This window comes from Aedes albopictus, chromosome 1 (genome assembly GCF_035046485.1).
Source record: "Aedes albopictus strain Foshan chromosome 1, AalbF5, whole genome shotgun sequence".
Classification (NCBI taxonomy): domain Eukaryota; kingdom Metazoa; phylum Arthropoda; class Insecta; order Diptera; family Culicidae; genus Aedes; species Aedes albopictus.
In genome coordinates this window covers 23,811,831-23,838,659 of record NC_085136.1, presented here as the reverse complement: position 1 = coordinate 23,838,659, position 26,829 = coordinate 23,811,831, and the positions used below count along the sequence as shown (strand labels likewise).

Genomic DNA, 26,829 nt, shown 5'->3' with positions numbered 1-26,829 from the left:
GCAAGAATTTTATCAAAGCCGTTATAGAATTTGGAAACTTTGGCTTATATACCGACGTTAGGTTAAACGTACATCTAGACAGAGCTGAAAAATATCGAGACTCTCAGTTGACTGCTTGACCACCTTCACAAGCACTGGATGCCTGTCGTTATCAAGACAATTAGACACATTTTTTTCTGCACACTTCAACCTATATTTTACTAACATTTGGTGGTATAAATTCATGTAAATTTTGCCAAAAAATGCAAGCAAGTGAAATTTACCATTATCACTATGTTACAGAGTGCGTAGGCTCAACCAGTTGCATCAAAATTGTGCGTATTTTAGACGCAAAAGGAGATTGATGCGATCAAATTCAAATATTCTTATACAACGTTGACCCATCCTACTGTATAATAACGCCTCAGGAATCTAAAATGGTGTGATTTGACGAGATCCCTATAGTTTTGTTAAGATTTTGTTCTTTTACGCATATAAATTGCTTGCATCGATTTTGTTCATCTTCGTAATTTCAGCGAAGCATCCATTCCTGATTCTGTAACGCTGGCGGTAACTGGTTGGAGATTATAGGGTGTCCCAGAAAGTATGGGCACAACTTTGTATAACGAAAATACAATGATTTTCTTAACAAACAACAATGTTTATGATGATTAACCTGGGCTTGTTAGGGGAATATCTGTAAATAAAAAGAAAATCGCGTTAAGTACTGTTCCTTTGAATTCCACTAAGAATTTGCATCCTTTGACAGATACGTATTTCGAGCTCAACTGTAAGGTCGTCTTCAGTGTCTTGTACTTGACTCGACTCAAGTACAAGACACTGAAGACGACCTTACAGTTGAAGTCGAAATACGTATCTGTCAAAGGATGCAAATTCTTAGTGGAATTCAAAGGAACAGTACTTAACGCGATTTTCTTTTTATTTAACAATTTTTATATTTTTGTATTTTTATTCAAGGTATTTTAATTGATACCTGTGAAGAGTTTTTACATTTAAAAGGGTTTTTGTATGCAGAATGTGCAAAAAGAAAAAAACACCTTTCAAAACTTCTGCACAAACTACTTTTTTACAGTTTTGCCAAATATCCAAATTCGAAAAAAAAAATCGAATTTTTTTCACATGATATATTCGAAAACATGTTTCCTCAGATGGTTGATAGAAATTTTTTATTAAAATATGTTTTGCCTGTGCGTACGGGTACTTCAAAATTTTGAGAAAACTGTAAAATTCGCCTTTTCTATTTCTGGATAAGACATGCCCACAGACATTCGAGGTTTTAAACATGTTTTAACGAGAATAAAAATAATTCAATCTACACTTTTTAAAGCTGTCCCATTTATTTTACTTGTAGTAAAATTAAAATGTAATTTTCTGCATGTTGTGATATATATTCAGATGCTTGTTTTCATGTATTAGAAAAACGGGTTTTCAAAAATATCGATTTTGGTGTTTAAATTCATTTTTAAGGTTCAAAAGTATATGTTTTCAATTCAACCTAAGGGTTGCATAATAGATACGCATATGAAAATACACGGAAATAGTTTTTTTTTTAATTTTTATCGAGCTTAATTTTATGCGTAGGAAACAATTTTTTAAGCGATGTTATAGAAAAATATAGCAATTTGTGCAGAAGCTTTGAATGGTCTTTTAGGGAATGTTCTACCGCTTTCAAACGAAGTGTTAAATGCAAATTTTAATGATTGACATTTGATGTTAATATATTCAGGCAGGATATGTGTGAAAATAAAGTTTGTTCATGCATCCATTCCCAAATGGCAGAGCTGCAAAGTTGTGCCCATACTTTCTGGGACACCCTATATTTTCTTGCTGACCGTTTATCTGGTTAAGGTACACCGGGGCAAGTTGAAACTGGAAGTTTTGAAATGGATTTCAATACAATTTGGAAATTAATCATTCGCTAAAGGATTACTTGAATCAAAAACTATGTGTTATGGCGATCAAATGATTTATCATCATTAGAAAACATCATGTTAACCCGCTGTTTCATCTTGCCCCACCCGTTTCAACTTGCCCCGGTGTACCTTATCGAAAATTTTTGATGACTTGATGTTACGCATGCATGGGTTTGGTTCACTTTTTTGAATGGCCACTTCCGGAGGGACACTTGGATCCGGTTCCGGAACACAACCGGTTCGGATATGGTCTGAAATAGTTTCCTGCTTACCGTACACTTAGTTATCGAAAAAGCCGCTATTTGATGTTATTATGTGATTTATTGGCAATTATCGGTGTCAAGTAACTGAAACAGCACGTTTGGCGTGACGCGTTTTGACCTACCGTTCTTCGGAATACATCAAACGCTTTCAGCTGGATTCAGCCCTTCAACTTCGTCAGTTTCATATACAAGCGGTTCAGATATGGTCCGAAACAATTTTCCTACATACCGTTCATCTGGTTATCGAAAAAGCCGCTGTTTGATGTGTCGCATGCATGGGTTTGGTTCAGTTTTTTTAACTGGTCACTTCCGGCGAGACACCTGAAACCGGTTCCGGAGCACTACCGGTTCAGATATGGCCTGAAACTATTAGCTGCTTACCGTTCACCTGTTTATCGAAAAAGCCGCTCTTGAATGTGTCATGCATGCATGAGTTTGGTTCACTTTTTTATTTGGCCACTTCCGTCAGGACACCAGGAACCGGTTCCGAAACATCACGGGTTCAGATATGGTCTGAAACTATTAGCTGCTTACCTTCCATCAGGTAATCGAAAATGCCGCGGTTTGATGTGTCGCATGCATAGGTTTGTAGCATTTTCATATCTGGCCTCTACCGGTCCGGAACACCTAAATGGCCATAGCTCCGGAACGGCTGAACCGATACGAACAATTTTCGATAGGAAACAATGGGTCCAGATTCCGCGTTGAATGAACCGTCGGTTATTAAAATCGGTTGAGGTTAACTGCCAAAAAGTGACGTGAGTTTATTTTTGTACACACACATACACACAGACATCACCTTAATTCGTCGAGCTGAGTTGATTGGTATATGTAACTCGACCCTCCGGGCCTTCTACCAAAACGTCATTTTTGGAGTGAACATCTAGACTTTCCAGTACACTTAGTGTACGAGAAAGGCAAAAATGTCCAAAAGTGTTCCAAAATTCCTATGTCGAATCGATTCATGCGAAAATTCTAAGATTATAATTTTGAGATTAGTAGTGATCATAAGACATTTTGGAATAAAGTTCGAAACAAAAATTAGTACCGTGAACCGGGGTCAAATTGATCTTCGGGTCGAATTTGATCAGACGTTTTTCGGTTAGAAAAAGCATATTTTTAATAATTTTCTTTTAATCATCGTGCTATTGGAATCTGATACTTTATGCTACAGTGATAGACATTCGTTTAGCCGAGACCAAAAAATTTTCAAAAAAGTGTCAGTAAACTCATTCAAAAGATTTTATGATAAAACTTTCTTATCGTACTGATAGTATATCTAGTACTGTTTTATAAAAATGTGATACATCACACTATATGTACACTGAAACAAAAACAAGGGTAAAAACCCTTCAAATGTCAATTTTTGTCTAGACATTCGTTTAGCCGAGGTAAATGAAAAATTGGTTTCAATAGATTTTCTGCAATTTCGTGAGTATATTTCGAGGATATACCCCAAGGCATTTAGTTTATGACGTATTAGCAAGATACTTGACCTTAAAAGTTTCTTTATTTGTGAGATTCAGAGAAATATTATAAAAAACTGTCCCGAAAGAGAAGCGATGATAAACAAATTTATTTAAGAAAAATGATTTCTGTAAACATTCAAACGTAAGCTAGATTAGCAGTTTTGAAAATATGGCACAGAATAATTGTTAGAAATGTTCAAATCATTGCATAAAATGTCATGAAAAGATTAAGTATATATACCAATATATTGGTTTTTGGTTGGTTATACCTTAAAATGGGATTGATAAAAGCTCAAATAAATAGTTCTGCGTTGAAATAAGGACGTGCCCTAATGCCTGTGGAGTATACCTGTTTGATACTAGCATTACTAAATGAGTTAGAAGACTGCTAAGTGAAAAAAACTGCAAGAACTGTCAGAATTTTTGTTCCCTGTTTATTTAAAAGCAGATGTTCATACAAAAATGCATGACATGGTCATAACATTGGCTTATATATTATGAATGAGTCTAAGATTTGGACCACATTCATTTAACATGATTTATCTGAAAAGAACGTCTAAATGATAAAACAAGTAGTTCATGCTAGAAATTTGAATGCTTTCGGTGCCATTTCTCGAAATGTGAGCCGTCCAATGTATGTTATTTCAGCCAGAATACAGTCTAGAAGATATTGGGAGCTATTAGAAGACGTAATAGTAGTAAACGCTGTAATTTATGCAAGTTAAACCATCATATTTCATCAAAGCAATACTTAAATACGTGATTTCATGATGGTTTGCGTTATTTTTTTTCTGTTAAAAACTTTGTTTTTCGTAAATTTTCAACCTGCATTCGCCATGAAACTCTCATATGATTCTTTTGAAACACTTCCGATAAAAATAACTACATCAAATCTCAATTTGGAAACATTTACAATATTATGACATATTTATATGAGCTGCATGCAAAATTAATATGGCAACACTTCCAAAAACGATCTAATGCATGATGTACAAGTCGATCTATAATGCAGGTTGCCATACAAAATGATTTTGTTGGATATTTTTCGAAATTTGTTAGTTTTTTTTTATTATGGAATTCCAAAAATTGTACAATTTGGCTAAACGAATGTCTAGGCAAAAAACTACATTTGAAGGGTTTTTACCCTCGTTTTTGTTTCAGTGTGTATGTTAGTGTGATGTATCACATTTTTATAAAACAGTACTAGATATGCTATTACTACGATAAAAAAGTTTTATCATAAAATCTTTTGTATGAGTTTCCTGACACTTTTTGAAATTGTTTTGGCCTCGGTTAAACGAATGTCTATCACTGTATTTGTAAGGAAGCTATTGAAAATATGCTTTATCTTCTTGAAAAACGACTGATCAATTTCAACCCGGAGATCAATTTGACCCTGGTTTATGGTACGCACTTTAGATGATGAAATGAAGACATCTCCGTTTGAAAAGCTTTTGGTTTGATCTTTAAATGTCCGTAGAGGCTATTGCAGAGATATTATGAGATTGCCGTAGAAATAACGGTTAAGATAATCCGAAGAAAATGTCGTAACAGAGTTACAAAATTCTTGAAAATCTTGGTAGAAGATGATGGACGGGTAACTGAAATTTCTGAACGAATCCCTGAATATATTTTTGAAAAGATCCCGAGAGGAATTTGTGAACGAATCACTACAGGAACTCCCGGAGCAATCCCTGAAGGAATTCCTGGAGAAATCTCTAGAGGAATGCCTGCAAGTATGCCTGGAGTAAACTCTGTAGGAATCCTTGGAGGGCCTTCTGAAAGTATACCTGGAGGAACCCCTGGATGAACTCCTGGAGGAATCTTAAGAGCAATTATGGGAGGAATCCTTCGAAACAGTTCTGAAGAAACCGCAGAATCCCCCTAGAAATTCCTAGAAAAATTTCTGGATGAATTCTTGGAGGAATTTCTGGATGAATTCCCGGAGAAATCCCTAGCGGAATTCTTGGAGAAATCACAGGACGAATTCCTGGAGAAATCCCTGAAGCAATTCCTAGATGAATCTCTGAAGGAAATCCTAGCGAGTCTTTTGGACAAATTCCTGGCGGAATCTCTGGAGAAGTTCCTGGTGGAATTTCTGAAAGAATAATTGGAGGATTTCTTGGAGGCATCCCTGGATACATTGCTAGATAAATTCCTGATGGAATCTTTAGAGAAATTCTGGGAGAGACCTGTAGTAGAAAAATTCCCGTAGCAGTCCCTAGATGAATTCCTAGAGAAATTATTGTATGAATTCCTGGAGCAAACCCTGGAAGAAATCCTGAAGGAATCCCTGGATGAATTCCTGGAGGTTTCCCTAGAGGAATTCTAGGAGGACACCATGGAGAAATTTCTGGAGAGACTTTTTGAGGAATTCCTCAAAGGAAGGAAGGAGAAACTTCTGGGCAAATTCCTGGCGGAATTCCTGTAGGAGTCCCTAGATAAATCCCTAGAGGATTTTTTGGGGAAATTTCTGGAGGAATTGCTGTAGGAATTTCCGATGAAATTCCTGGAGGAAATCCTGTATCAATTCCTGAAGAAATTCTTGGTGGAAGCCCTGGAGGAGTCCCTGGAGAAATGTCGGATGAAATCCTGGAGGAATGCCTGGAGTAATTCCTGGAGGTATTCTTGGAGGAATTCCTGGAGGAGTCCCCGGAGAAATTCCTGGATGGTATCCTGGAAGAATGCCTGGAGGAATGCCTGGAGGAATGCCTGGAGAAATACCTGGAATAATTCCTGCATAGATTCCCGGAGGAATTTCTGGGGAAATTTTTGAAGGAATCCCTGGAGAAATCCCTGAAGCAATTCATAGATGAATCTCTGAAGCAAATCCTGGAGAATCTTTTGGACAATTTCCTGGCGAAATCCCTGGAGAAGTTCCTGGAGGAATTTCTGAAGGAATAGTTGAAGGATTTCTTGGAGGCATCCCTGGATAAATTCCTAGATTAATTCCTGATGGAATCTTTAGAGGAATTCTGGGAGAGACCTCTAGAAAAAATCCCGTAGCAGTTCCTAGATGAATTCCTAGAGAAATTCATGTGTGAATTCCTGGAGCAAGCCCTGGAAGAAACCCTGAAGGAATCCCTGGATGAATTTTTGCAGAAACCTTTTGAGGAATTCCTGGAGGAACACCTGGACAAATTCCTGGCGGAATTCCTGTAGGAGTCTCTAGATAAATCCCTAGAGGATTTTTTGGAGAAATTCCTGGAGGAAATCCTGGATCAATTCCTGAAGAAATTCTTGGTGGAAGTCCTGGAGGAGTCCCTGGAGAAATGTCGGATGAAATCCTGGAGGAGTGCCTGGAGGAATACCTGGAGTAATTCCTGGAGGTATTCTTGGAGGAATTCCTGGAAGAGTCCCCAGAGAAATTCCTGGATGGAATCCTGGAGGAATGCCTGGAGGAATGCCTGGAGAAATACCTGGAATAATTCCTGCATCCCTGGAGGATTTCTGAAGAAATCCTGGAAGGAATATCAAAAGGAATCTCAGGAGGAATTCATGCATGAATCCTTGGAGGAATAATTTCTGCATAAGCTCCGGGATTCCTGGAGGAATCGCTGGAAGAATCTGGAGGAATCGCTGGAGAAATCTCATAGAGCAATTCCTAGAAGAATTCCCAGACGAATCCCTGCAGAAATTCTCAGAGGAATCCTGGAAGAGTTCTAGAAGAAATACAAAGTTCAATTTCTGAGGCAATTCCAGGAGGAGTTTCTGAAGGAATCTCAGGGCTAGTACTGAAGAAATCGCTAAAATTCCTGAGGAAATCCTAAAATCCTGGATTAATTTCTGGAGGAGTTTCTGAAGGAATCCCAAGAAGAGTTCTTGCAGACGGGCTTGGTGGTCTAGTGGCTACCGCTTCTGATTTGTATGCAGAAGGTCATAAGTTCAATCCCTGGCCCGTCCCTTTCCTACTTTGTATCTTTCTATCTATTTTTTCTCTCTCTCTCTCTTCTCTACATATACAACTCATGTATATTCATATGTTCATAGCCATCGCTCAACCATCGAATTGAAAAAGTCGTTTCCCTTCCTTTCAACTTCCACAGCACAGTGTATATAAGCGCCTACAAGTTATGCAACCGAAGCGAACTGTGCCGCTTGGCCTTCATAGTATTCATCATACACTGAGCCAAACAACCTTAAGTTTTCCATAAGGCCCAACTTATGTAACGGCCTTTAAAAAAAATATAATGATTCGGATGAATTTCATAAGGTCACTCTATGACGTAGAATCGTCTCACAGCTTGGCTTTTATTTATGTTTAGCAACATGGTATTCTCAAGCGTCGGTAGCCGTGTGGATAAAACACGGGCTCGGTGATCGCGACGCTCATGGATCGAATCCAGTCTGCATCATTTTAAGATTTTTTTGTCGTTCTTTTCTTAAGTCTATTTTATGAAATATGTCATAGCAAGCACAATAAATTTTCATAAGGTATTCTTATGGCATCCATAAGGTTTAGTTATAGCAAAACTTCATAAGGTATTTCGATGAATTTCGCTAGCTCTTTTCGCTGAGTGTACACTATAAATATCCCTTTTTCATGGATTGCATCACTGACCCAACGGTGACTCCCAGAACTCCCATCCTTTCCGTCTAACAAACACCCCATCCGTGCGGATTGTGGGGATGCAGAGTGCTCTCGGTCTCTAGTAGCAACAACCAGTACACTCTAACATTCCTCTCCCTTCCCAGCTGACTATAAGGACTTCCTAAGGGAATCTCAGGAGTGCTTTCTTAGCGAATTCTTGAAAGAATTTCTAGAAAAAAAACCTTAAAAAACATGTCTGCAGTTATTTTTTGAACGAATTATTGAAGGATTATTTGAATGGACCCCTAAAGGTTTTTTTGTATAAATATTTCAAGCAATTCCTGGATTTAAATAATTTTCAGTAAACTTTTCTGAAAGAATTTCTGGAATTTATGCATGCAGAAATACTTCGAATCATTCCAGTTGGAATTATTAGAGCAATCTCTAGTGGAATTCTGGTAGGAATATGTGGAGAAATCCCTGCAGAAATACCTTAAAGGATCTCTGAAGAAATTCATAAAGGAAACTTCGAATAAAGCAGTGGAACAATCACTAGAGGAACCTCTAAAGATATCCCAGGACACATCCTCGAAGAAATGTCTGGAGGATACCATAGATGCATTCTTGAAGGAATTTCTGGAGTAATCCATGATGGAATCACTGCAGCAAGCTTTGGAAAAAAAAAATCCTGGAGGAATTGCTTATAAATCATAAAGTTTACGGAACTTGGAACAAATCTAAACAGTCCAGGCAACAGAATCATCGAATCGAATCATCGAATCGAATCATCGAATCGAATCATCGAATCGAAACATCAAATCGAATCATCGAATCGAATCATCGAATCGAATCATCGAATCGAATCATCGAATCAAATCATCGAATCGAATCATCGAATCGAATCATCGAATCGAATCATCGAATCGAATCATCGAATCGAATCATCGAATCGAATCATCGAATCGAATCATCGAATCGAATCATCGAATCGAATCATCGAATCGAATCATCGAATCGAATCATCGAATCGAATCATCGAATCGAATCATTGAATCGAATCATCGAATCGAAATCGAATCGAAATCGAATCGAAATCCATGATGGAATCACTGCAGCAAGCTTTGGAAAAAAAATCCTGGAGGAATTGCTTATAAATCATAAAGTTTACGGAACTTGGAACAAATCTAAAACAGTCATTTTGATTCCTCGAAACCGCAATGCCAATTTGCATATTCACATATCGGATTACTATGCCTATGAGACTGACTCGTCTCAAGTCAGGCCCCACCCCCTGGGCCCCTCCAGAAGAAAAAATCCTAGCTACGCCAATGGTTAAAGGGGGAGGCAGGGTCGTTCCAGGGGATCCCAATGGGTCTCAGGGAGTACCAGGAGATTCCAAGGGCGTTTAAAGGGGGTCTCAGGATGTACCAGGAGCTCTCAGGGGTGTTGAGGTGGGGGTCGCCTCAGGAGGTTTTACGGGACTTCCCGGGTTCTCAGGGGCGTTTCAGGAGGTCTAATGTGAGTTCCAGAGGGCCTCAGGGACGCTTCGAAGGGATCACAGGGGGTTCCAGGGAAGTTCCAGGGGGTCTCAGGGGCGTTTCAGGCTGCTCCAGGACGTACAATGAGAACTCAGAGGAGTTCAAGGGTGTTTCTGAGAGTACCGGGATGTCTCAGGGGCATTTAAAGGGGTCAAAGGGGTTCCAAAAGGTTCCCTGCAGTCCTAGCGGCGTTCCAGCGATCTCAGAGTCGTTTGAGAGGCCCTTGCATGATCAGGGGGTCACAGGGATGTTTCAGGGGTCTGAAATGCGTTTCAGAGAGTCTCAGAGGCGTTTCAGGATGTACTAAGGAGTTTCAAAGGGCTTCTAAGGGGTCTCTGGGGCGCTTCAGGGGGTCTCAGGCACGTTAAAATGGGGTTTCGGGGGGGTACCGGGAGGTCTCAGAAGCCTTCAGGGAGAGTTAGGGGCTTTTTAAGGAATCCCAGGGCAGTTCACGGGATTTTCTGAGGTGTTTCAGCGGGTCCAGAGCGTTACATGGGGTCTGAGTGGTGCTTTGGAGAGTCTCAAGGCGTTCCAGGTGGTCGCAGGTGCATTTTCGGGGATATTAGGGGCGTTCCAGAGGGTTTCCAGCGGTCTCAGTGGTGCTTCAGAGGTCCCGTGAGCGTTGCTGGGTGTCTCAGGGGCGTTTAGAGGGGTATTGAGAGGCATTCTAGGGGATTTTAGGGAATTATAGAGAGGTTTCAGGGGTTTACATGATGTTTTAAACTATTGAAACGCTCTTGGAACCTCCGTAATTCCTTTGAAAATCCTCGAACGCTCCTTAACTGCTGAAACCCCTTCAGAAAAGCCCTTGAAACCCCTTAAAACGTCTGAGAGTCTCCTCGGCAAGCCTCGTAGGATAAGGTGCTAATCGCTGTGGATGACCAAAGTTTCCAAAGTGCATGCAGTCAATTTCTCATTCTCAAACTCGAAATTTTGCTGAAGGATGACGTACTATGGTATTGTTTGAAGTTCATTTATTTATTCTTTTTGGAAACTTCACTTTTCACACCATTGTCGAACGCCGGAAGACACTTCGAGTCTTCCCAAATAAGTTATTCACATTTTATTGCAGTATTCTTGCAGTTTCGTTAAACACTGATAACTTTTTTGAACCAACTCGGATTACGTTGCGGTTTTCGACAAAGTTGTTGGCCAAAGACCTTTCGTTAAGTTTCCAAGTAAGAGTTTGTCTTTCACCACGCCACCTAGTGGCGTAACCATGAAATAATGTTTTCTTTACTCCAAAATCAGTAATGAATCGAAATATCAACCTTTTCAAAAAGCCACACCACACATCAAACCGAAGCGATACAGAAACGGAGATTTCGCGCCTTTTTTCTGCAATGGAAAAAGTCAAGATAACACACGATGAATGAACGATGATGGCAACCCCGCAGCGTTTACCATAGCATAAATTAATTGCAAATGTTTGTTCGGCTATGGCTGTCTTCGGAGCGATGAGCGTTCTCCTCTTCAGCGCTTTGATTTATAGCGAACCGAGGCAAACCGCGTGGTCGCGTGATTAATGAGGGTAAATTTCGCCGGCTCTTGAACGCCACTCTGTTGAGCCGAAAAGTTTTGGAGGACTGTGCAAACATATGCATCTCTCCAGCTCCAGTAGCATCTTGTTGACTTTGTTCTGAGAATTTTCATGCTTTGATAAATTCGCTACCCTGCTGCTGGCGGCGACGAAGGGAATTTTCCGCATAGCAAATTTTGAATTCGATGGACTGCCAGAAGCGCCTGGAAGGTATGCAGCAGCACAGCACAGCAGTACACCGCCGCTGCTATTTCTCACTGAATGCGCCCGATCGGTATGCAACCCCGGAGCTGTGAACTGTGTTTGGAATTTTCCCACGTTTCTTGCCAGGCGGTTGTACGAACGAACGCCAACGGACGGCGCCTTTTTCTCCATTCATAAAATGGCTTTATCACATATTGAACACGTTCGCCACGATCCTCCACGCCGCGCCAACCTCAATCGAGAAAGGAATTGAGCTGAATGGACGTCTCTTTTTCTGTAAGAGTGAATGTGTGATCTCAAAGGGTGGCTCGGCTCGCCATTGCTCCAATTTAACACATGAGCGCCCTCCAAAGAGGTTCATCTGGCAAATCGTATCCGAAACGGGGAACACGGTATTTGCTTTCGAACGTTGCTTTTCAAGGTTTTCAGTGACGATTCAATCATTTAGATTTTTGCAGTGATGGAGATTTGTTGAAGCGATATACTTCAAAGTATTACATTTCAAGTGAAAATGAAGAAAAATCAGATCAAAGGAAACGGAACTAGCTTACCATTGACTGTATCGAAATCGAATTGAAGTTGAATCTAAATCGAATCGAAATCGAATCGAATCATCGAATCGAATCATCGAATCGAATCATCGAATCGAATCATCGAATCGAATCATCGAATCGAATCATCGAATCGAATCATCGAATCATCGAATCGAATCATCGAATCGAATCATCGAATCGAATCATCGAATCGAATCATCGAATCGAATCATCGAATCGAATCATCGAATCGAATCATCGAATCGAATCATCGAATCGAATCATCGAATCGAATCATCGAATCGAATCATCGAATCGAATCATCGAATCGAATCATCGAATCGAATCATCGAATCATCGAATCGAATCATCGAATCGAATCATCGAATCGAATCATCGAATCGAATCATCGAATCGAATCATCGAATCGAATCATCGAATCGAATCATCGAATCGAATCATCGAATCGAATCATCGAATCGAATCATCGAATCGAATCATCGAATCGAATCATCGAATCGAATCATCGAATCGAATCATCGAATCGAATCATCGAATCGAATCATCGAATCGAATCATCGAATCGAATCATCGAATCGAATCATCGAATCGAATCATCGAATCGAATCATCGAATCGAATCATCGAATCGAATCATCGAATCGAATCATCGAATCGAATCATCGAATCGAATCATCGAATCGAATCATCGAATCGAATCATCGAATCGAATCATCGAATCGAATCATCGAATCGAATCATCGAATCGAATCATCGAATCGAATCATCGAATCGAATCATCGAATCGAATCATCGAATCGAATCATCGAATCGAATCATCGAATCGAATCATCGAATCGAATCATCGAATCGAATCATCGAATCGAATCATCGAATCGAATCATCGAATCGAATCATCGAATCGAATCATCGAATCGAATCATCGAATCGAATCATCGAATCGAATCATCGAATCGAATCGAATCATCGAATCGAATCATCGAATCGAATCATCGAATCGAATCATCGAATCGAATCATCGAATCGAATCATCGAATCGAATCATCGAATCGAATCATCGAATCGAATCATCGAATCGAATCATCGAATCGAATCATCGAATCGAATAATCGAATCGAATCATCGAATCGAATCATGGAATCGAATCATTGAATCGAATCATCGAATCGAATCATAGAATCGAATCATCGAATTGGATCATTGAATCGAATCATCGAATCGAATCATCGAATAGAATCATCGAATCGAATCATCGAATCGAATCATCGAATCGAATCATAGAATCGAATCATCGAATCGAATCATCGAATCGAATCATCGAATCGAATCATCGAATCGGATCATCGAATCGAATAATCGAATCGAATCATCGAATCGAATCATCGAATCGAATCATCGAATCGAATCATGGAATCGAATCATCGAATCGAATCATCGAATCGAATCATCGAATCGAATCATCGAATCGAATCATCGAATCGAATCATCGAATCGAATCATCGAATCGAATCATCGAATCGAATCATCGAATCGAATCATCGAATCGAATCATCGAATCGAATCATCGAATCGAATCATCGAATCGAATCATGGAATCGAATCATCGAATCGAATCATCGAATCGAATCATCGAATCGAATCATCGAATCGAATCATCGAATCGAATCATCGAATCGAATCATCGAATCGAATCATCGAATCGAATCATGGAATCGAATCATCGAATCGAATCATCGAATCGAATCATCGAATCGAATCATCGAATCGAATCATCGAATCGAATCATCGAATCGAATCATCGAATCGAATCATCGAATCGAATCATCGAATCGAATCATCGAATCGAATCATCGAATCGAATCATCGAATCGAATCATCGAATCGAATCATCGAATCGAATCATCGAATCGAATAATCGAATCGAATCATCGAATCGAATCATGGAATCGAATCATTGAATCGAATCATCGAATCGAATCATAGAATCGAATCATCGAATTGGATCATTGATCGAATCATCGAATCGAATCATCGAATAGAATCATCGAATCGAATCATCGAATCGAATCATCGAATCGAATCATAGAATCGAATCATCGAATCGAATCATCGAATCGAATCATCGAATCGAATCATCGAATCGGATCATCGAATCGAATAATCGAATCGAATCATCGAATCGAATCATCGAATCGAATCATCGAATCGAATCATGGAATCGAATCATCGAATCGAATCATCGAATCGAATCATCGAATCGAATCATCGAATCGAATCATCGAATCGAATCATCGAATCGAATCATCGAATCGAATCATCGAATCGAATCATCGAATCGAATCATCGAATCGAATCATCGAATCGAATCATGGAATCGAATCATCGAATCGAATCATCGAATCGAATCATCGAATCGAATCATCGAATCGAATCATCGAATCGAATCATCGAATCGAATCATCGAATCGAATCATCGAATCGAATCATCGAATCGAATCATCGAATCGAATCATCGAATCGAATCATCGAATCGAATCATCGAATCGAATCATCGAATCGAATCATCGAATCGAATCATCGAATCGAATCATCGAATCGAATCATCGAATCGAATCCATCGAATCGAATCATCGAATCGAATCATCGAATCGAATCATCGAATCGAATCATCGAATCGAATCATCGAATCGAATCATCGAATCGAATCATCGAATCGAATCATCGAATCGAATCATCGAAATCGAATCATCGAATCGAATCATCGAATCGAAATCGAATCGAAATCGAATCGAAATCGAATCGAAATCGAATCAAAATCGAATCGAAATCGAATCGAAATCGAATCGAAATCGAATCGAAATCGAATCGAAATCGAATCGAAATCGAATTGAAATCGAATCGAAATCAAATCGAAATCGAATCGAAATCGAATCAAAATCGAATCGAAATCGAATCGAAATCGAATCGAAATCGAATCGAAATCGAATCGAAATCGAATCGAAATCGAATCGAAATCGAATCGAAATCGAATCGAAATCGAATCGAAATCGAATCGAAATCGAATCATGAAATTTTGAGCATCCCTATCTTCATCGTTGTATAGCTGTTTAATACCATCAAACCCCAACTGTAGCACTTGTGACAAATTTTATTGCATATCTAGAGTATTTTTTGAAAAGGTCCTAACTGATTTTGTTGAGTTATAAATCCAACAGTTTTTCTTCGGATTTTGAAGATATGTTTCTGTAATTTCAAACGACTCCATTGCAAATTTCTTCCACATATTTTGTAATTGGAGATGCTCTCGTCTCTTGGACCTTATCAAAAACTTCTTGAGAGAACGTCATTCTCCTGGCCTCACCTCAGTTAGGCAGAAAGAGCCAAACAAATATGGAAATTAGAAAATTGCTTTCGACGAAATGAGCCATCCCAGTACCAGTACCGGTTGTTCGGCGTCACTCTTCTAAATAGGTATAGAGAGGGGCAGCAAAAGCGTAAAGTCAGCACCATAACCTATTCCAAATTGAGGCTGACAGCTCCACAACAACATCAACAAGGGCAACCACTTTGCTCGCGTGAGGGGGGCCGGCGAACTTCCGCCACTTACCCTGTTCTCGCTCTTACTGAATCTCAGTAGTGGGTGAGTTGTCTGTTTCGGTTACGTGGTGACGTGCACCGGCCCGTGAATGCATCGACCGACCGCACATGCCGACGGTCCTATCGAGCAGAGCCACATTGTTGTTCGCTTGTAGATAGCAACTCTCTAGAGAGACGCGCGAGGCACGTTTTTGGCCGCCGTCGTGTTGTGTCGCGTCAGAATAGCTCACCTCTTATAGGGAATTGGAACTGCGCGTCTGCTGAGCTAGCATTGAGGTTTGACGCACGCTTTTCGACGGAGAGATTGCAGAGTTGATGGACGAAGGAGATGCTGAGACGTAGATAAGACGCGCGAAGCGTTGAACTCCGGATGCAGACGTCGATGCATTTGTGGTCATTGATTGGTATTAATGGTGGCGATGTGACCAGAATTGGAGATGATCGTGATCTTGATTGAGGCTATCTCTAGAGATATCTTCCTGTTCTGCAACGAGGAAGGTCCATAAACTGTAGAATATTGAATTGCACAGTAGTTTGTAGAGTCTACGATAGTCTATAGTCATAGGTTTGAAATCCGGAATGTATTCAGAACGCTTCTCTGAATTTAATCCTCTACAAGGTTTTCCAAACACACCTCAGGTTCCTATCAAGAACTTCAAGATATAAATTGTAGAGTAAGTAATGAATAAAGAAATAAAGGACCTAAGGACTAAAAGACTGAAGGACTAAAGAACTGAAGGACTGATGAACTGAAGGACTGGAGGACTGAAGGACTAAAGGACTAAAGGACTAAAGTACTGAAGGACTGAAGGACTGGAGGACTGATGGACTGGAGGACTGAAGGACTGAAGGACTGATGGACTGAGGACTAAAGGACTGGAGGACTGTAGGACTGAAAGACTGAAGGACTGAAGGACTGAAAGACTGAAGGACTGAAGGACTGAAAAACTGAAGGACTGAAGGACTGATGGACTGATGGACTGAAGGACTGAAGGTCTGAAAGACTGAAGGACTGACGGACTGAAGGACTGAAGGACTGAAAACTGAAGGACTGGAGGACTGGAGGATTGAAGGACTGAAGGACTTAAATACTAAAGGACTGTAGAACTGAAGTTCTGAATGACTAACGTACTCAATAACTTAAGAAATTAAGTACTGAAATGCTGGAGGACTGGAGGACTGAAGGATTGAGAGACTGATGGACTGAATGACTAGAAGACTGAAGGACTTAAAGACTGAAGGTCTGAAAGACTGAATAACCAAAGGACCGAAGGATTAAAAGACTGAAGGACTAAATAATTTAAGGTTTAAAGGACTAAAACACTGAAGTTCTGAATGACTGACGGACTCCGTAACCTAAGGAATTGCGGACTGAAAGGCTCGAGGATTGAAGGATTGAAAGACTGATGGACTAAATGACTAGAAGACTGATGGACTGAAGGACTAAAATACTGAAGTGCTAAAGGACTGAAGGACTGAAGGGCTTAAGGACTAAAATACTGAAGGACTTAAGGACTGAAGGACTGAAGGACTGAAGGACTGAAGGACTGAAGGACTGAAGGACTGAAGGACTGAAGGACTGAAGGACTGAAGGACTGAAGGACTGAAGGACTGGAGGACTGAAGGACTGAAGGACTGAAGGACTGAAGGACTGAAGAACTGAAGGATTGGAGGACTGAGGAACTGAAGGACTAAAGGATTGTAGGACTGAAGGACTGAAGGACTGAAGGACTGAAGGACTGAAGGACTGAAGGACTGAAGGACTGAAGGACTGAAGGACTGAAGGACTGAAGGACTGAAGGACTGAAGGACTGAAGGACTGAAGGACTGAAGGACTGAAGGACTGAAGGACTGAAGGACTGAAGAACTGTAGAACTGAAGGATTGGAGGACTGAGGAACTGAAGGACTAAAGGACTGTAGGACTGAAGGACTGTAGGACTGAAGGACTGAAGGACTGAAGGACTGAAGGACTGAAGGACTGAAGGACTGAAGGACTGAAGGACTGAAGGACTGAAGGACTGAAGGACTGAAGGACTGAAGGACTGAAGGACTGAAGGACTGAAGGACTGAAGGACTGAAGGACTGAAGGACTGAAGGACTGAAGGACTGAAGGACTGAAGGACTGAAGGACTGAAGGACTGAAGGACTGAAGGACTGAAGGACTGAAGGACTGAAGGACTGAAGGACTGAAGGACTGAAGGACTGAAGGACTGAAAGACTGAAAGACTGAAAGACTGAAGGACTGAAAGACTGAAAGACTGAAGGACTGAAGGACTGAAAAACTGATGGACTGAAGGACTGGAGGACTGAAGGACTGAAGGACTGAAGGACTGAAGGACTGAAGGACTGTAGGACTGATTGACTGATTGACTGAAGGACTAAAAGACTGAAGGACTGACGGACTGAAGGACTGAAGGACTGAAAAACTGAAGGACTGGAGGACTGCAGGACTGAAGGACTTTAAGACTAAAGGACCGTAGAATTGAAGTTTTGAATGACTAACGTACTCAATAACTTAAGAAATTAAGTACTGAAATGCTGGAGGACTGGAGGACTGATGGACTGAATGACTGGAAGACTGAAGGACTAAAAGGCTGTTGGTCTGAAAGACTGAAAGACTAAAAGGCTGTAGGTCTGAAAGACTGAATAACCAAAGGACTGAAGGATTAAAAGACTGAAAGACTAATGGACTGCAGGACTGAAGGACTGAAAGACTGAAAGACTAAAGAATTTAAGGTTTAAAGACTAAAACACTGAAGTTCTGAATGACTGACGGACTCAGTAACCTAAGGAATTGCGGACTGAAAGGCTGAAGAACTGAAGGATTGAAAGACTGATGGACTAAATGACTAGAAGACTGAAGGACTGAAGGGCTTAAGGACTAAAATACTGAAGGACTTAAGGACTGAAGGACTGAAGGACTGAAGAACTGAAGGATTGGAGGACTGAGGAACTGAAGGACTGAAGGACTGAAGGACTGAAAGAATTAAACAATAATGGACTGAGAGACTGATGTGTCAAAAGACTGGAGGACAGAAGGACATAAACACTAAAGGACTAAAGAACTGAAGAAATAAAGGGGTGCCTGACTAAAGGAATGAAGGACTGGAGGACTAAAGCATTGAAGAACTGCAAGACTGAAGGACTAAAGGAATGAGGGACTGAATTACTCAAGGTTTCAAATACTGACGGATTGAAAGACTGAAGAAATAAAGGACTGACAGACTGAAGGACTGAAGGGATGCATGATTGAAGGACTGAACGGCAGGAGGACTAAAGTATTGAAGGACGGGAAGACTAAAGGACTGAACGAATGGAGGACTGAGTTACTGAATATTTAAAGTATTGAAGGAGCGAATAACTGAATAACTGGGGGACTGAAAGACTGAAGGATTGAAAAAAATAAGGATTGAAGCAATGAAGGACTGATGGGCCAAAGCACTGGAGGACTGAAGGACTGCAAGACTGTAGGATTGAAGGACTAAAGGGCTGGAGCACTACAGGAATTAAGTAATGGAGGACTGCATGACTCAGGGAATGGATGATTGAAGACCAACCACAAAGAATGGCATCTAGAACAAATTCTACTCGAACCTGGGACATTCTTCAAGAATCTGGGACATTCTTCCAGAATCTGGGGCAGATTCTACTCGAATCTGGGTAAATTTTTCCGGGACGGATTCAGTCTCGAATCCGGGACGGATTCTGTCTTGAATCCGGGACGGATTCTGTCTCGAATCCGGGACGGATTCTGTCTCGAATCCGGGACGGATTCTGTATCGAATCCGGGACGGATTCTGTCTCGAATCCGAAACGGATTCTGACTCGAATCCGGAACGGATTCTGATTCGAATCCGGGACGGATTTCACTCGAATTCTACTCGAATCTGCGACAGATTCTACTTGAATCTGGGACAGATTCTTCTCGAATCTGGGGCAGATTCTACTCGAATCTGGGACAAATTTTACTCGAATCTGGGATACATTCTACTCGAATCTGGGATGGATTCTGCTCGAATCTGGGACATATTCTACTTGAATCTGGAACGGATTCTGGCTCGAATCCGGAACGGATTCTGATTCGAATCCGGGACGGATTTCACTCGAATTCTACTCGAATCTGCGACAGATTCTACTTGAATCTGGGACAGATTCTTCTCGAATCTGGGACAGATTCTACTCGAATCTGGGACAAATTTTACTCGAATCTGGGATACATTCTACTCGAATCTGGGATGGATTCTGCTCGAATCTGGGACATATTCTACTTGAATCTGGAACGGATTCTGGCTCGAATCCGGAACGGATTCTGACTCGAATCCGGAACGGATTCTGACTCGAATCCGGAACGGATGCTGACTCGAATCCGGAACGGATTCTAACTCGAATCCGGAACGGATTCTGACTCGAATCTTGAACGGATTCTGACTCGAATCCGTAACGGATTTTGACTCGAATCCGGGACGGATTCTGTCTCGAATCCGGGACGGATTCTGTGTCGAATCCGGGATGGATTCTGTCTCGAATCCGGGACGGATTCTGTCTCGAATCCGGGACGGATTCTGTCTCGAATCCGGGACGGATTCTGTCTCGAATCCGGGACGGATTCTGTCTCGAATCCGGGACGGATTCTGACTCAAATCCGGGACGGATTCTGACTCGAATCCGGGACGGATTCTGACTCGAATCCAGGACGGATTCTGTCTCGAATCCGGGACGGATTCTGTCTCGAATCCGGAACGGATTCTGACTCGAATCCGGAACGGATTCTGTCTCGAATCCGGGACGGATTCTGTCTCGAATCCGGGACGGATTCTGTCTCGAATCCGGGATGGATTCTGTCTCGAATCCGGGACGGATTCTGTCTCGAATCCGGGACGGATTCTGTCTCGAATCCGGGACGGATTCTGTCTCGAATCCGGGACGGATTCTGTCTCGAATCCGGGACGGATTCTGACTCAAATCCGGGACGGATTCTGACTCAAATCCGGGACGGATTCTGACTCGAATCCGGGACGGATTCTGACTCGAATCCAGGACGGATTCTGTCTCGAATCCGGGACGGATTCTGTCTCGAATCCGGAACGGATTCTGACTCGAATCCGGAACGGATTCTGTCTCGAATCCGGGACGGATTCTGTCTCGAATCCGGGACGGATTCTGTCTCGAATCCGGGACGGATTCTGTCTCGAATCCGGGACGGATTCTGTCTCGAATCCGGGACGGATTCTGTCTCGAATCCGGGACGGATTCTGTCTCGAATCCGGGACGGATTCTGTCTCGAATCCGGGACGGATTCTGTCTCGAATCCAGGACGGATTCTGTCTCGAATCCGGGACGGATTGTGTCTCGAATCCGGGACGGATTCTGTCTCGAATCTGGGGCAGATTCTACTCGAATCTGGAACAGATTCTACTCGAATCTGGAACAGATTCTACTCGAATCTGGAACAGATTCTACTCGAATCTGGAACAGATTCTACTCGAATCTGGAACAGATTCTACTCGAATCTGGAACAGATTCTACTCGAATCTGGAACAGATTCTACTCGAATCTGGAACAGATTCTACTCGAATCTGGAACAGATTCTACTCGAATCTGGAACAGATTCTACTCGAATCTGGAACAGATTCTACTCGAATCTGGAACAGATTCTACTCGAATCTGGAACAGATTCTACTCGAATCTGGAACAGATTCTACTCGAATCTGGAACAGATTCTACTCGAATCTGGAACAGATTCTACTCGAATCTGGAACAGATTCTACTCGAATCTGGAACAGATTCTACTCGAATCTGGAACAGATTCTACTCGAATCTGGAACAGATTCTACTCGAATCTGGAACAGATTCTACTCGAATCTGGAACAGATGTGCTCATTCTGCGAATGGAGTGACGTGAGAAAAGTCGGAGTCGTATATCGAGATGAGGAATCCACTCTCGAATGAAGTGACTCGCCGTGTAAATCAAATGGAGAGTCACCTCATTCGAGTCGAGATTTCTCACCTCGATATACGACTCCGACTTTTCTCACGTCACTCCATTCGCAGAATGAGCACAAGATTCTACTCGAATCTGGAACAGATTCTACTCGAATCTGGAACAGATTCTACTCGAATCTGGAACAGATTCTACTCGAATCTGGAACAGATTCTACTCGAATCTGGAACAGATTCTACTCGAATCTGGAACAGATTCTACTCGAATCTGGAACAGATTCTACTCGAATCTGGAACAGATTCTACTCGAATCTGGAACAGATTCTACTCGAATCTGGAACAGATTCTACTCGAATCTGGAACAGATTCTACTCGAATCTGGAACAGATTCTACTCGAATCTGGAACAGATTCTACTCGAATCTGGAACAGATTCTACTCGAATCTGGAACAGATTCTACTCGAATCTGGAACAGATTCTACTCGAATCTGGAACAGATTCTACTCGAATCTGGAACAGATTCTACTCGAATCTGGAACAGATTCTACTCGAATCTGGAACAGATTCTACTCGAATCTGGAACAGATTCTACTCGAATCTGGAACAGATTCTACTCGAATCTGGAACAGATTCTACTCGAATCTGGAACAGATTCTACTCGAATCTGGAACAGATTCTACTCGAATCTGGAACAGATTCTACTCGAATCTGGAACAGATTCTACTCGAATCTGGAACAGATTCTACTCGAATTTGGAACAGATTCTACTCGAATCTGGAACAGATTCTACTCGAATCTGGAACAGATTCTACTCGAATCTGGAACAGATTCTACTCGAATCTGGAACAGATTCTACTCGAATCTGGAACAGATTCTACTCGAATCTGGAACAGATTCTACTCGAATCTGGAACAGATTCTACTCGAATCTGGAACAGATTCTACTCGAATCTGGAACAGATTCTACTCGAATCTGGAACAGATTCTACTCGAATCTGGAACAGATTCTACTCGAATCTGGAACAGATTCTACTCGAATCTGGAACAGATTTTACTCGAATCTGGAACAGATTCTACTCGAATCTGGAACAGATTCTACTCGAATATGGAACAGATTCTACTCGAATCTGGAACAGATTCTACTCGAATCTGGAACAGATTCTACTCGAATATGGAACAGATTCTACTCGAATCTGGAACAGATTCTACTCGAATCTGGAACAGATTCTACTCGAATCTGGAACAGATTCTACTCGAATCTGGAACAGATTCTACTCGAATCTGGAACAGATTCTACTCGAATCTGGAACAGATCGAATCAAGGACAAATTTTACTCGAATCTCGGACAGATTCTACTCGAATTTGGGACTGATTTTATTCGGATTTGGAACAAATACTTTACAAATCTGGAACAGATTCTACTCGAATCTTGTGCAAGCTGCAAGCTGCTAGCAGCTACTCGAATCTGGAACAGATTCTACTCGAATCTGGAACAGATTCTACTCGAATCTGGAACAGATTCTACTCGAATCTGGAACAGATTCTACTCGAATCTGGAACAGATTCTACTCGAATCTGGAACAGATTCTACTCGAATCTGGAACAGATTCTACTCGAATCTGGAACAGATTCTACTCGAATCTGGAACAGATTCTACTCGAATCTGGAACAGATTCTACTCGAATCTGGGAAAGATTCTACTCTAATCTGGGACAGATTCTACTCGAATCTGGGACAGATTCTACTCGAATCTGGGACAGATTCTACTCGAATCTGGGACAGATTCTACTCGAATCTGGGACAGATTCTACTCGAATCTGGGACAGATTCTACTCGAATCTGGGACAGATTCTACTCGAATCTGGGACAGATTCTACTCGAATCTGGGACAGATTCTACTCGAATCTGGGACAGATTCTACTCGAATCTGGGACAGATTCTACTCGAATCTGGGACAGATTCTACTCGAATCTGGGACAGATTCTACTCGAATCTGGGACAGATTCTACTCGAATCTGGGACAGATTCTACTCGAATCTGGGACAGATTCTACTCGAATCTGGGACAGATTCTACTCGAATCTGGGACAGATTCTACTCGAATCTGGGACAGATTCTACTCGAATCTGGGACAGATTCTACTCGAATCTGGGACAGATTCTACTCGAATCTGGAACAGATTCTACTCGAATCTGGAACAGATTCTACTCGAATCTGGGACATATTCTTCTCGAATCTGGGACAGATTCTACTCGAATCTGGGACAGATTCTACTCGAATCTGGGACAGATTCTACTCGAATCTGGGACAGATTCTACTCGAATCTGGGACAGATTCTACTCGAATCTGGGACAGATTCTACTCGAATCTGGGACAGATTCTACTCGAATCTGGGACGGATTCTACTCGAATCTGGGACAGATTCTACTCGAATCTGGGACAGATTCTACTCGAATCTGGGACAGATTCTACTCGAATCTGGGACAGATTCTACTCGAATCTGGGACAGATTCTACTCGAATCTGGGACAGATTCTACTCGAATCTGGGACAGATTCTACTCGAATCTGGGACAGATTCTACTCGAATCTGGGACAGATTCTACTCGAATCTGGGACAGATTCTACTCGAATCTGGGACAGATTCTACTCGAATCTGGGACAGATTCTACTCGAATCTGGGACAGATTCTACTCGAATCTGGGACAGATTCCACTCGAATCTGGGACAGATTCTACTCGAGTCTGGAACAGATTCTACTCGAATCTGGAACAGATTCTACTCGAATCTGGAACAGATTCTACTCGAATCTGGGACATATTCTCCTCGAATCTGGGACAGATTCTACTCGAATCTGGGACAGATTCTACTCGAATCTGGGACAGATTCTACTCGAATCTGAAACAGATTCTTCTCGAATCTGGAATAGGTTCTATTCGAATCTGGAATAGATTCTATTCGAATCTGGGACGGATTCTACTCGAATCTGGGACAGATTCTACTCGAATCTGAAACAGATTCTTCTCGAATCTGGAATAGGTTCTATTCGAATCTGGAATAGATTCTATTCGAATCTGGGACAGATTCTACTCGAATCTGGGACAGATTCTACTCGAATCTGAAACAGATTCTTCTCGAATCTGGAATAGGTTCTATTCGAATCTGGAATAGATTCTATTCGAATCTGGGACAGATTCTACTCGAATCTGGGACGGATTCTACTCGAATCTGGGACAGATTCTACTCGAATCTGGGACAGATTCTACTCGAATCTGGGACAGATTCTACTCGAATCTGGGACAGATTCTACTCGAATCTGGGACAGATTCTACTCGAATCTGGGACAGATTCTACTCGAATCTGGGACAGATTCTACTCGAATCTGGGACAGATTCTACTCGAATCTGGGACAGATTCTACTCGAATCTGGGACAGATTCTACTCGAATCTGGGACAGATTCTACTCGAATCTGGGACAGATTCTACTCGAATCTGGGACAGATTCTACTCGAATCTGGGACAGATTCCACTCGAATCTGGGACAGATTCTACTCGAGTCTGGAACAGATTCTACTCGAATCTGGAACAGATTCTACTCGAATCTGGAACAGATTCTACTCGAATCTGGGACATATTCTCCTCGAATCTGGGACAGATTCTACTCGAATCTGGGACAGATTCTACTCGAATCTGGGACAGATTCTACTCGAATCTGAAACAGATTCTTCTCGAATCTGGAACAGATTCTACTCGAATCTGGGACAGATTCTACTCGAATCTGGAATAGGTTCTATTCGAATCTGGAATAGATTCTATTCGAATCTGGGACAGATTCTACTCGAATCTGGGACAGATTCTACTCGAATCTGGAACAGATTCTACTCTAATGTGTAACAGATTCTACTCTAATGTGGAACAGATTCTACTCAAATCTGGAACAGATTCTTCTCGAATCTGGAACAGATTCTACTCGAATCTCGAACAGATTCTACTCGAATCTGGAACAGATTCTACTCGAATCTGGAACAGATTCTACTCGAATCTGGGACAGATTCTACTCGAATCTGAGAAAGATTATTTTTTATATGGGAGATTGTTTTTTATTCTGGAGGATTCTACTCGAATCTGGTACAGATTTTTCTTGAATCTGGAACAGATTTTACTCGAGTATGAGACAGATTTTTTGTATAGAACATTTGGTAATAGAATTCCTTCTTCGCTTTTGTCTTTGTTTTGAAAATTATAAAGCCGCAGATGAAACTTGATCATCCCTATTACGCAGCAAATTTCTGCGATCCGATGCAAACCGCTCACCTTGCACCCCGAAGCATCTAACCAAAACTTTGTCGAAGCGGTACCACTACTATTGCTGTGATATGATAAATTTGTCGCACTCTCGCGAGTGCATTCTTGCTTCTGCTATAGATTCAACAAACGAGTGCCACTTAAACCATTTAACTAACCTTTCATATGGGGGGACTCTCTCGCTCGCTCTCTCCACATCCGATTGTCATCGCACCCAGCTCCCGTCCGTCGTCGTTTGTTTGTTTGTTTGATGTCATTGCTGCCAGCCAGCCATGCTGACTGTTTATTGTCTGTGAATTAGTTCCCCTCAAAAGTTTTGGTGATGTGACCCAAACCTTTCCACCTAGCTAACGCGCAACGCCGACTGGCTGAGTCAGTCAATCGTCCGAACCGGCTTAAGTGACCATCTCGCACGCTCATATTGTTACCACCAAATTACCTTGTACAGTGTCAGCCGCAGCCGGCCGAAATGATGCCAGTGACCAGACCAGAGAGACACTCCGCAAATTGTCACTCGTAGTAGGCGCTGCGCGTTTTTGGGAAACGGTGACAAACGAACGCGAACACCGCGTTCGTATTAGTAGGCTGTGACTCGAGAGCAGCTACTAAGCTAGGGTGCTAGTATTGCGAAAGCCGCGACAAACGACGCGCGCGCGTACCCGAGATCTGTTCCGTAGAGCTTCGTCAGCCGTGTCTTTGGTTTGGCATCGTAAAAATCCCGAGAGATTCCATAGATTTTCGGACGGATTTTTAAAGGGTTACCGGTGAATGTTCCGAATTTCAATGGCCTGAAAGTGATCATCTTTAGTGAGTGAAAAGCATCCCTCAGGGGATCGAGGAAGAGCGTGTGAGTGCGGAGAAGTGAAGAATTCCTCATAAGAAGTGTCTGACTGAATCCCAGTGTGCCATGGGATAATAGTTGGTCCTGTTTGCTTGGATGGAGAAACATCCGGCACGTGACTTTCAAGGTTAATTGCC

At 41.7% G+C, this 26,829-nt stretch overlaps 1 protein-coding gene across 6 annotated transcripts in view; it reads left to right on the top strand.

Moving 5' to 3' along the window:
• LOC109424776 (eye-specific diacylglycerol kinase) overlaps nt 1-26,829 on the top strand; it is a 596,032-nt gene that overhangs the window by 376,908 nt on the left and 192,295 nt on the right. Inside the window, exon 1 of one of the 6 annotated variants that reach the window (XM_062844214.1) lies at nt 26,158-26,658. The exons of 4 other annotated variants lie outside the window; for them this stretch is intronic. The gene's annotated coding sequence lies outside the window, so the exon portion shown is untranslated. Of the gene's footprint in view, nt 1-26,157; nt 26,699-26,829 lie in introns of those variants that run through there. One more of the 6 variants, XM_029855229.2, reaches the window with a different exon arrangement.